General features: G+C 42.6%; 1 protein-coding gene across 2 annotated transcripts in view; it reads left to right on the forward strand.

The window, feature by feature from the left end:
• The first annotated feature begins 908 nt into the window (after positions 1-908).
• The window catches only part of chrm2a (cholinergic receptor, muscarinic 2a), a 70,513-nt gene continuing 59,655 nt past the window's right edge, over positions 909-11,766 (forward strand). The window contains exon 1 of one of the 2 annotated variants that reach the window (XM_076297293.1): positions 909-989. The gene's annotated coding sequence lies outside the window, so the exon portion shown is untranslated. Of the gene's footprint in view, positions 990-3,743; positions 3,865-11,766 lie in introns of those variants that run through there. The other variant, XM_076297292.1, reaches the window with a different exon arrangement.

Genomic DNA, 11,766 nt, shown 5'->3' on the forward strand with positions numbered 1-11,766 from the left:
TTGATATCATGACGCCTGATACATAAAATATCAGTTTTGGACTATACTGAACATGAAGTGACAACTTTATTAATGGTACAGTCAGATACTAGGTAATCATGAGGCATGTAGCCTACCATGTTTCTTCTTGAATAAAAGAAAACGCAAAAACGATACACTCAACATCACTCCATCACCGTCTGCTTCTAGAAAGCTGTTTTGTGCGCCCTGGGCTGAATGCGCTCGGTCAATGCTGGGAGCCTGGCGAGAGTAGGCATTGTTCTCCGGGTAGTGTAAGTGGTTTAACTAGCAGAGAAGCAAATCTTCTATCACGGAGTGCTGTGCAGTCACAGCACGTGCGGTCAAATGGCTGAAATCCTTATAATCCTGTGCTCCATAGGTGCGTATTGAGGGTGATCAACTTGCGTCTCAACCCCAGATATTGACTTTCTCTTGCACTCGCTGTGGAGTCTCTTGCGCTCTCCATGGTGCTGAAACGTAAAGAATGTTTAGAGCTGAAATTTGAGCGCCTTGGCTGCGAACGTGCACGTAACACCGGTGCGTGTTCGTTTTAGCCCGTGCTTAATGTGAATGTGTTAATTATATGAGAATAGCATCATGTATTTTCAAACATATAATTTTACATTGAGGTGCACTTTTGCAAGGGGAAGAAAATGGTTTCGAAGTGATTTTTGGAGAGTGCCAAAGAAAAACTGAAATGAGTCAAAGATATTGCCTGTTTTAAATATCCGTTTCTGTTGATTACGCGACTCTCCCTCCCCTCATACCCCCCCCCCCCCTCTTCTCTGTCTCTCTCTCAGACTCACTCACTCGTTCTTCCCACTCAACTCTCTCTCCATCCACCAGAGAGACTTTGCTTTTCAACCTTGCGTTACTCCACAAACATGTCCTCAGACGTGCAGCTCTGCGATGAAGTGGACCGAGTAAGCAGCAGCCACCACGGAACGCGGGTCACGGAAGGGGTGATGACCAGGAGAACTTGAAGGCAGGTAAACGGACTACAAGAATTATGTTAGCTGACATTTGGTGTAGAAGTCGTCTGTACTGTTCGCGGTGTGCGGTCAGATTACTAGCTGTTTCAACACAGCTCTGATATTTGCGAAAGGCAAAACTATTTTTTTCATTAGGGTATAGAAAGACAGAATATTCATAAAAGTATGTGCAAGAAGGGCATTGTCCATCATACCATCATACACATTGCATGAAACATGCTCTCGGAAGTCCAGAGATCAACAATATCGGCTGCGGAAATGTCAGTGTGCCTGATATTGATTAATACCTTTTTAATTGGTGCAATCGATATTTATAACAATGTATACAGTATCAATTTTCAAATCAGTAGCTTTGTAGCACATTTCTACTATGCCATCTATAAATATCTCACTCTTAGGTACTACAAGAGACTGATGGAAATTGATGAATAACTTACTAACTTAATGCATTTGATGTGCCACTCTGATCTGAGTGAAAATGTCAAATGTATTAATATGGGGCAGTGTCAAAAAACATTGAAAACCTGTCTAATGCCCAATTAATTGATTGTCCTTTGAAATAAATTATGTTGTGCGTAGTCTACATGTATATTAACCCATGGCAAGACTGGTGACTCGATGTCTGCATGTGGATGTTTATCGTCTACTCCTGTTTTTGTTATTTCCCTGAATCAAAATAAGTAGCTCTATTACTCTTTGGACATGAAAAGTGGATAATTTGTTTTCACACCGTATTGCATAGTTATTGAGCTGGGGGTATTTTCTATCTACATCTAACATCTGAAATGTTCTTAATAATGGTACATTGAAATATTCGTAATAGTAACGCCGAGTATTTGTTGAATGTTTGCATAAACAGCGGTTGATGTTTTAATCTGTCTTAACCATAAAATGGCATTATTTGTAAATGAATACTATGAAGAAACTGAGCCAGCATGTCAAGCCAGCTAAATTGGCGCAGGTTGCGCAGTATTACATCTGCTATAGTACGCAACACTTGTCCCAAACCAGTTATGCCCTCAGTGGTGTAGTTATGATTTATTTTCCTTTGTCCCACTACATACTGTTGCATCAAGAGATTATATTCCTACGCTCCCTGAGCTCATGGACCAAATGCCCAACTTTGTGAGCTGTCGCATGATAGAAAATGATGAAAAATGATTTTAAACAACGATCCAAATGTTAGTGTGTAGTCAGTTATTGGGAAAAACTCTCATAGGATACAAGAAGCTCTTGACACGGACTGTTTGGACAAGACAGCGGTTAGTTTGAATATATCTCATGCGAACATGTTTTACGAGGGGGCGCACTTTCCACATTGATAGACGCACCGTGCCTCCCCGTGCGTTTTCAATGTGTATTTGGGGGGTTTAGGCAATGTGTGGTGCAGTGTAATGTAGCCTACTCAGTGAAAATAAGATTTCTATGAGTAATTCACAAATAAGAAAATATTATAGCCGGATGAGTCTATATGGTAAATACTGGACTACAATCTAGCTTTGGCGTAATGTGCCATGTGCTGCATGTCCGCCCTCGGGCTGGTTCTGAAGTTTTAAATGCTGTTCGGGTCACGTGCGCTTGGTGTTTTGTGCATGTTTCATTCCTCGTGTTTATCTTGGGGTCATGTCAATTTCCTTCAAGCTTGACTTGGTTATACGTATTATATTGATCAAAAAGCCTGGGTGATGTATGAGTTGTAATGGCCCCCATCATCGTTAGAACAATCATGACCATGGTCAGAGCACGAGGGACTCGGTATGCTACATTGTTAATAAATAGCAGTCAGATCTTCTCGCGATAATGACGTACATCTATCATAGCATATTTAAGTAAACACGTTGCTGGAATCACATCATTTGTTGACATTTGTCTAACAGTGCTGTCGATATTCTTTCTTTACGAGTTGTCTTGTGTATTTGTTTGTTCTTTACCATTGGAAAATGCAATATTTGAAATAATTTGTGTAGAAATTTGAAATAGAACAACTTCCCAAAGGTCTTAACACAACAACAGCTATCAGATAGGAGATTAAAATAGGTATTTGGGCCACGAACTCGCTTCTGAGGCCTTTCCAAGCTTCACGTGCTATGTGTCCAGAGAAACATATTTTGTAGTGAATGCCAACCTTGTTCTAACGTGACTGACTAGTGTCATACTGTGGGCTAACACAAGAAATGTGAACATGTGTTCAGATCTGTTTACAGAATGCAATATTTAATGCAACATTGAGCTAGTGGTTATTGGTTGTGGTAACCACAATAGGCTACATGTTGTTACAATTGTGTGTGTTTAGTTGAATAGAGAGAGCATATTTTAATATCTTATTCACAGATCACATTTTGGTCTTTTTTGTACATAATCACAACTGCCCTTGTACTGCCTTTACACTACACAACTGCCATTACGGGTCTGAATATAGTAGCTGCAGGCTACGTTTGCATTCATGTGTGTATGAAATGCTTTTGTAAGGGGAAATCGGCTGATTTTCAGTAAGTGTAAAGTGTGTGCCACTGGTAGCCATTAATCATATGCTCCTGTGTTAAATTCATTGTATGGTAGGCTACACAACGCAACCTGTTCGCTGCCTCCTCGCCTTCATCTCTCGTCCTGGAAGGCGTGTATAAATAGTGGGAGGCAATATATCGGGAGGTTGCTTTGCATTTCAAACTTTCTGGAGTTACAGCGAATGTAACATCCGAGCATGAGAAATGTTAATCAAAAATGCCTAAAACCTGAGCACTACATTAGTAAGCCATAGAGGTGCTGTGAAACGCAATCTTTCGTGGACACAGCGCGCCAGACGTACGTAAAGGACTTCATCGTTAAGGAAAACCTCGAGTGCATGGATGCGATGGCTTATTTAACTCTACAGGTAAATAGCCTGTGCATACACGACAAGGTCGGGGTTTGAGCGGGTAGTCAACAACACGGAGTTCTTTTTCACTTTCGGTGAGTTTGGAGATTCTATTCTGCTGAGACGCTTCAGTGTTTAATGTCGAGTTGCGAATCAAACGAGGATTAAAGTTGAGTTATGTTTAAGTTCGACTTGATCAGGTGCTGTTTTAACGTTTAACTAATGCACAGTCTATGTGCTGCATAATCTCTGTTCTCCTTATGTATTTATCATTGTCTAACACCAACTTGATGTGACATTAAAGGACTGCCTTGTTTAGCTTCACAAATCGTTAATTTCATTACCATGAAAATAACAAATAACCGCTGGACACGGGTGCGAGTCGACTTCGCACCTATATGAATAATCGATCGAATACGCACAGTCATTAGTACGTTTGTCATTAGTACGCACAGTCATTAGTACGTTTTACGGCTGTTGTTGACATGCTATATTGTTGGTTAGGAGTAGCCAGTGCTTTCATAAACGGCGTGAAGGGGAAATATGCTTGGGGATACACTGAATGCTAATACGTCGTGACGTGCCCAGTCACGGAATATGACTAGAAGCGTGCAACATACCCACCTTACTAGAAACAAGCCTTGTTTGTGAAATGTTGAATGTGTTGTTCTATAAGTGAAATGGGACGCACATGGCAATATTTTATTTGCATATATACTGTATATATATATATATATATATATATGTATATATATATATATATGTGTGTGTGTGTGTGTGTATAGGATTCTTTGAGAGTTTTGACGATATGAGCTATATAATATCTGATAATGCAATGCCAGCATCTCAGTGAGAACAAGCATTTTCCTTCTTAAGCATTGACTTGTCACCAATGTAGTCATTTTAATTCATTCATTGATTCCACAGAGTCCATTAAATGGGAGACCTGGCTAGGTCGCAGGTTGATCAACCTTCATTCAAATTATAATCCATATCGGGTTTCAGTCATTTGAACAGCAGCCTAACCCACAGTGACAGTATCTCGACTCGAGGAAGTGCACCACTGGGACAGGGGGCCGCGTATGTTTAAGTTCAGTTGAACAGGATTGCATTTCCAGTGTCGTGAGCTACACAGCACACACATTAGTGGCGCTCCATGCTGGCTCTGTTTGAGAGGAATGCCTAATTATTATCACACTTCCAACCATAGCAGGCTCCCATGCTCACACACTGTTTTTGTCATTACGTGTAAGCGAGACTTTGAGAATCTAATATAACGGTCAAAGGGGAAAACACACATGTGTGTGTGTGTGTGTGTGTGTGTGTGTGTTGTTGTTGTTGTTGTTTCATTACAAGTTGGTGCAGAAGAGCAAATGAAAGCCACACAATTAGGTTAGCTTATCAGATCTATACTATTTTGCAGACCATATGCTCTTGAGAATATTTTTCTGAGAATTTCTGTCTCTCTCCACTAGTCAATAAGTAATAGCTAGATAAACAGTGGGATGGGAGGTTTCCAATAGGAGCCTTCTGCAAAGAAGAGAGAATTGCTTATTTGCTTGGATTTATAAAGTATATTTTCTCTTAAATGGTCTGGTATGGGTTATGCCACATAAATGGCAAACATGTTGTCGCACTGGACCAGGCACAGTCCTGAGTATTGTGTTAGCATATTATGCAGCACAACTCAGATAATGGGATTTGATATTACTGTCATTTCAAGGTCCCTTATTATAGTAGTCCTTTAATATTCTGAATCACCCAAAGTTTATGTAATAACACAGCTGTGATCTGCTGTGGCTCTCTAGAGAATTGTACTTTACATCTGCTACTGGATGATCTGATGAATTATTGCCAGCATTGCTAAGGTGGTGCAGTGTGCAGACGGCTTTAAAACAGCTCAGTATGTTTTATGGTTGCAACCGTTTAATGTGGATCAATAATTGTATATTCTCTATTCTCTTCTTATTCTATAAGAATAATAGTCACCAAGGCCTACAGAGAATGACTTGGTATAATAAAAATAGGCAAACATCTATAATTATTCTTACACAGCTCCATAAAATTGCTGTAGTTACTGCATTATTGAGAGCACCACATTGGTCGTTAGAGTTGCAACAAAAGTTATTTGTTACTCTTTCACCAGTAAAACTGGTGCCTAGAGTGCAGATTTCTGTCATGAAACCATGTAACAAAGTAGTATGTTTGTTTTATTGATTATACTTGAGAAGTTTTGAAAGGCAAAAAGTTAAGTTTTGAACATTTCTTATCTCCCTGCATATCTGCCTAATGGCTCCTCAGAGAACAACATAACGGTGGTTAGTTTCATTAAAATTCAATGAGCCTTCTGTGGAGCGTGTCCAATTAAATTAACACATCATTTTTAGAAGGGAAGAGTGGCCCTATTTCTTCTGTGTCCCCTCAAGTTATCACCTTTTGCATTTCTGTTGGACACAGTGTCATTGCTAAATTAAACAAAAGACAACCACAGCTATTTTTTCCCCCAACCATTCTAAAATTATATTGGTTTCTTACCTGATTATGTTTGATGTTTAATCCCTTGCTTGCCCTAATCAGAGAGAAAGAGAGAGGTGCAAGATTAAGATTCTAGCAGCTTTGTTCCTCAATGGTGCGGTCTACATTTAACAGTATAGACCCTTTCAACAATAAAAACAAAAACAATGCTTGAACATTCTATTTGGGCCCCAATCTACTTCCTCTGCATTAAGATAACATGGAATGTTAAAACGGAAGTCTTGTGGGGCCAACTATGATGCTGATAATGGAACTCTCTTGAAAGGGTCCATAGTTTGTGAAACTACCACTAACCTCACTTTTATGGCAAACAGCCATAATAACTACAGTAGCTTCAATAAAGCAGCTAGCTCACTTGCGGAGTCTCCCGCCAGGCCCTGCCAATCCATGGGATGGTGTTCAGAGGAGCCCCAGGTGTTGCTGAGCACTACCACTCATCCAGCAGTAATGCCCACTGCCACACCATGGCTCTGCATTTTGCTAAGGATCAGTGTGACAGTTAAAAAGCTCACAGCATTTTTTTACGCTTATTTTTGGCGTCGGTGCAAAAAAACTGTGACATGGCAGTTGCTGAGTTGCAGCAGAGCCTAATTCTGCTTTGTTGCTGAGCTGCAAAGGGGGGCGAGATAGACCCACTGCTCCCCTAGACCTCAAATCACTCCCTTCAGTAGCATCCGACTCTCCAGACACCATTTTAAATGCAACCCCCACTAGTGACACCCTTATGCTATTGACAGCTCTGTTGTTTTAATCTCTCGTCCTTCCTTTTCTCTCTTGTTGTCTATGTACCCTTACTGGACCTTTTTTGCTAATTCTGTCCAGACGCCATGTTTCGGTCAGCTCCGTTTTGGGCCCGCTGCTTGTGTCCTCCGCGCGGCACGGGCGTCTTTTTGAAAAGGGCACTCTGTCCACCGCTCCTCCTCAGTCGAGGGAAAGTTGACACTAATGAGCCACCAGCTCGCAAGGGGAATGTTCACGACAGCAGAAGAACACGGAGCGGGCCACACCACAGGCGTTTGCCTCCCCTCCCCTCATCCTTGCCCCCCTCCACCCCCTAAACACCCCCCCCCCCTCTCCACCTCCTACCCCCCTGGCCCCTGTGACAGAGCTGTCAGAGAGAGAGTTTAAATCATTCAGGAGCATTAACAGGACCTTTGAGACTGTCTGAGTGTTTTTTTGAACACAGATAGACAGCCTCTCCCAAGGGATGTGTGTGCTCTGTGCTGTACACACACACACACACACACAGACCGAGAGAGAGGGGGAGGACAGTATGTGACCACACACACACACAAACAGAGAGAGAGAGAGAGAGAGAGAGAGAGAGAGAGAGAGATGCGACCACATACACACATGTCAGCATTTAACCACACACGCACATGCTCACACACATGATCTGGTTCACTTTGGATTCAGCTCCAATTTTGCTGTCTTTCCCTGGAGTCCAACCCTGGCCCAGTACAGCAGGTGACTAAGTGCAAACACCCTAATGGTTATTTACCAACTGCATGCACAATTACCCTTATTAAAAGGCTTGGTTAAATCAGGGAAGCATGTGCATATGTGTGTGCGCGCGCTTGTGTTGATACATTTTATGCGTGTGTTTGTGTGAGACGGTGTGAGTTTTGAAAATCAGTGTGTCCATGATTGTACGTGTGTTTATTAAAATAGAAGAGGGATTCATGGTGCCTCAGCATGAGTAATTCCTCTTTGCAAGGCTCAAGAGCACAGGCGTGGCATCTTGTACTTAGCTTATGCCAACACTGGGTTACAGTTGATACTAGTGCCAGGGCGCAGTGGTCGGCAGCCGGCCTCCTTGTTCTTTTCCTCCCCTGCCTCCTACTATTCATTTCCCTGTGCAATTCAATTATGGTCTGACAGCTTGGAGCCACCTTCTAAAGGACTCGGAAGGCTTTAAAGGTCATTGTCGCACTTTAGATTTGATTATGCTCCTAAAAGGCATAAAAAAAGTCACGATTACTAATCCTGTTCCTTCAAGCCACCCTAATCGCGCTCAGCCTTAACCGTTCTCATGCTTTAGAGGCCATTAGCGACCTGCCCACAGCCGTGAAAGGGTAACCATGCTGCTTTCCATTTCCAAGACTTTCTAGTGATTTTGTGACCCTCCACCTTTCTAGGATACACAGCAGTAGGTCTCTGCGTTGGTTGGCACGTAGCAACGTGTAATTCCACTATATGTGTGGTGTATTTGATGCCTATCATTTGGTAAGAATGGCTTAACATCTTAATAGGGGTGAACAAGTGGGAGAACAACCAAGCCTGTAACATGTCAGGTGTCACTGGTGGGGAGAAGATTGCTCCCGCAAACTGAAACACAAACATGCCTGTGTCTATAGCAATTTGGGAAGGCAATTGTCCCCTTGTGTTGACAGTGTCGGGAAAGAGAAAAAGAGAAAAGCCAATCTCGGCCATGATTGTGGCCAAATTAGTGGACTAGGAAAGACAAGGGCTGCATGCTCGATATTGCTCATGGGCTGCTGGGTGCTTTGTTCAGAGCGGGCCCAGCTGGAGAGGGAGAGGCGATAATGCTGCCTCTGTGTCTCTCGCTCCTAAATGAAATGCATGATGAAAGGGAATGTGTGTGTAAGAAAGAGAGAGAGAGAGAGAGAGAGAGAGAAAGAGTGAGTGCTGTGTGTGTGTGTGTGTATGAATGAGCTTGTGTTTGTTTTTAATGCATATTTGTGCCATAGGAGTCCTGACTCTTTTGCAGGCCATTAGAGTGGAGAGGACTATTTGGCTGTCTGCTGTGGAAGCCCTAGGAGGTTTGTCTGAGCTTGAGGTTGTAAAAAAAACATCTGAAAGTGCTTTATGGAACACTTAGCATCTGCATCTCTGACTTATATAGACAGGCTCCAATATGGCTCTCTGAGATGACCAGTCCAGTTACACAACATCAGCGGTCCTGCCCATCTTTGCAAAAAGTAAACAAATATAGAAAAGTAAACAAATGATAACATGAAAATATACAGTAATACAGTAATATGACTTTGTCCTCACTGTTGAAAGGGCTACTTTTTATGAAAGTTCTACCTGTCCTTGTTGTTCTCTCTCTCTCTCTCTCTCTCTCTCTCTCTCTCTCACTCTCTCTTTTTCTCTGTTTTTTCTTTCTTTTTTTCTGTCCTTTTTCATACTTATCGCCTTCACTGGGTTCCACTCAGTCGGAAGAGACTGTACGTACTGTTGAAAGTCCACCAAGCTCACAGACATGTCTGAGAAAATGTCAGGGAAAGAGAGAGTGAGACAGGCGGCGGGGTCAGGCGAGTGCTGGGTTACTCCCAGGAGTGTTGCCTGACCAGGTCAGCCATGAGACACGAATGATCATTTATTACAGGCTTTCACTGCAGTGCAACATTGCCTCATCACCACCAGCACAGCCTTTCTCTCTCTCTCTCTCTCTCTCTCTCTCTTTCTTTCTCTCACACTCTCTCTCTCTTTCTCTTTCTCTATCTCCTGCTATCCCATCCCTTCCTCCCTCTTTCTCTCTCTCTACCTCCTCCCTCTGTCAGCTTACAATGAGCAATGAGTTCACTGCAGCTTCGCCTGAAGACAGTTTTGGCCTCTGTGTAATCGGTAGTCATGGCATTCAAGATTCGTACAATGGGCCTCAAATCTCTCCCATAATTGGCATTTAGGCTGGGAAGAAATGGCAGGTTGAAATACGAAAGTCTTGGCGGGTACTGCAGGTTGTCTCCCCCTGTACTGGCCTGTTCCACTGTTCTTCACACCTAATGGGACCTGGGTGGGTTTATGCAGGCCATTTCTTTTTTTTTGTTTTGTTGTGGGTCCTTCCCGGAACTTGTTCTCTGAAGCCATCCACTGTGACTTTTAACACTGTCAATCAGTCAGTCCTCTCTGGGAGGTGGCCTCATTTGAACTGACAGCAGGTGACTTATTCAGAGGGTGTCTCGAGACTACGGTGTCATCAGGGTATCGCCAGCTCACAGGGCTGGCATTGCCCTGTGAACACAAGCATGCTCCGAGCTTTTTTTTTCACGATGATCCAAACAACATCGAGACATACAGCACAGCACGCTCAGACAGGGATGAGCAGAACAAGAGAAACACTCCCTGTCCATGCTTAGTGTGAACAATACTGGATAGATAGATATATATATAGATACTTTATTGATCCCCAGGGGAAATTCAATACTGGTCATGGTCTGTAGTTTGGGGTGAGTGCACAGAGCTTTATGGGATGAGAAAATGATTCTCTCCAATAAATGGAAGAGAGCCTAATGAAGGAGGGCATTTTCTGTGATTACTGGTACAAGGATTACTTTCTCCTCGACGGAAGAGTAAAATAAATACAGGGCTTCTCCCCGAGAGTAGAACAGGTAGAACAAATCCTCCTTTGCCCGGCATAGAAATCTCCTTAATCCACCATATCCAAGCTTATGAAAAGACTCTGAGACAGAGATTTTTAAATACGCGATGCATATGTATCGAATGAGCGCTACAGCTCTTACTAAGCAGGAAGCATGACAACTTAAAGTCCCTCGAAGAAGGAAAATCAAAGAAGGAAAAAGAAAGGAAAAGTGACAAAAGTAACAAATGAAAAAAAACAAAAAAACCAATTCTCTCTGGACTGATTTAAGCCCAGAATGAGATAAGGAATTAGTATGCAGAGAGAGCGAGCACGAGAGCGCATCACGTCGCATGTTGGGATGGTGTGCTGGGAACAGGCCTGAACCCAAGACAAGGTCACCCCTCTCTCCGCCCCTCCATGCAGCCTCTAGGGGGGCAATCAATACACCACAGGACGACACAATCACTAAGACCTCACTACCTGACAGCTAATAATAAGCACTGTTAAAATGCAGGGGTGGCATTTCTCTCTTTTTTTCTTTTTCTCTCTTTCTTTCTTTCTCTCTTTATATCTCTCTCTCTGATTTTCCTTTTTGTTCTCTAAATCTCTGTCACTTCGGTTTCTATTGCTGTGTGTTTCTCGCCATCACCGCTTCTTTCAACACTGTAGTTGCTGACCGCATGTCTTTTGGATCTTGGAGAGAATGTAATGGAAAAGGTACAAAAACGAATGTGCTGCAGACATCTTTTACCAGACACATATTCTTATCGATGGCTTGGCGCGCCAAAAAGATTCTAGAGATACAGAATATCTTCATGGCGGGGATCTTGAGTGACAGTCCCATAAATGTGGTGTGAAGGAGTGCAGCACAGCAGGAAAGCCACAATGAAACGCCTCTGAAGTTTAGCAATGAATATATAACTGGAGTGAGATGTTGAAAGTGAAGTGAGCACCAAAAATGGGATTAATGAGCAATCTGTCGTTTTCTACCTTCATGTAGATGTTTAGTTGTGTGTCATATTAGATGGAGATGGTGCTCATGGGTGCAGAAGAAAATC

This window comes from Alosa pseudoharengus, unplaced genomic scaffold, assembly GCF_046254945.1.
Source record: "Alosa pseudoharengus isolate Yale_2024_CS ecotype anadromous, Long Island Sound unplaced genomic scaffold, YU_APseudo_1.1 YU_APseudo_1.1_scf_20, whole genome shotgun sequence".
NCBI lineage: Eukaryota > Metazoa > Chordata > Actinopteri > Clupeiformes > Clupeidae > Alosa > Alosa pseudoharengus.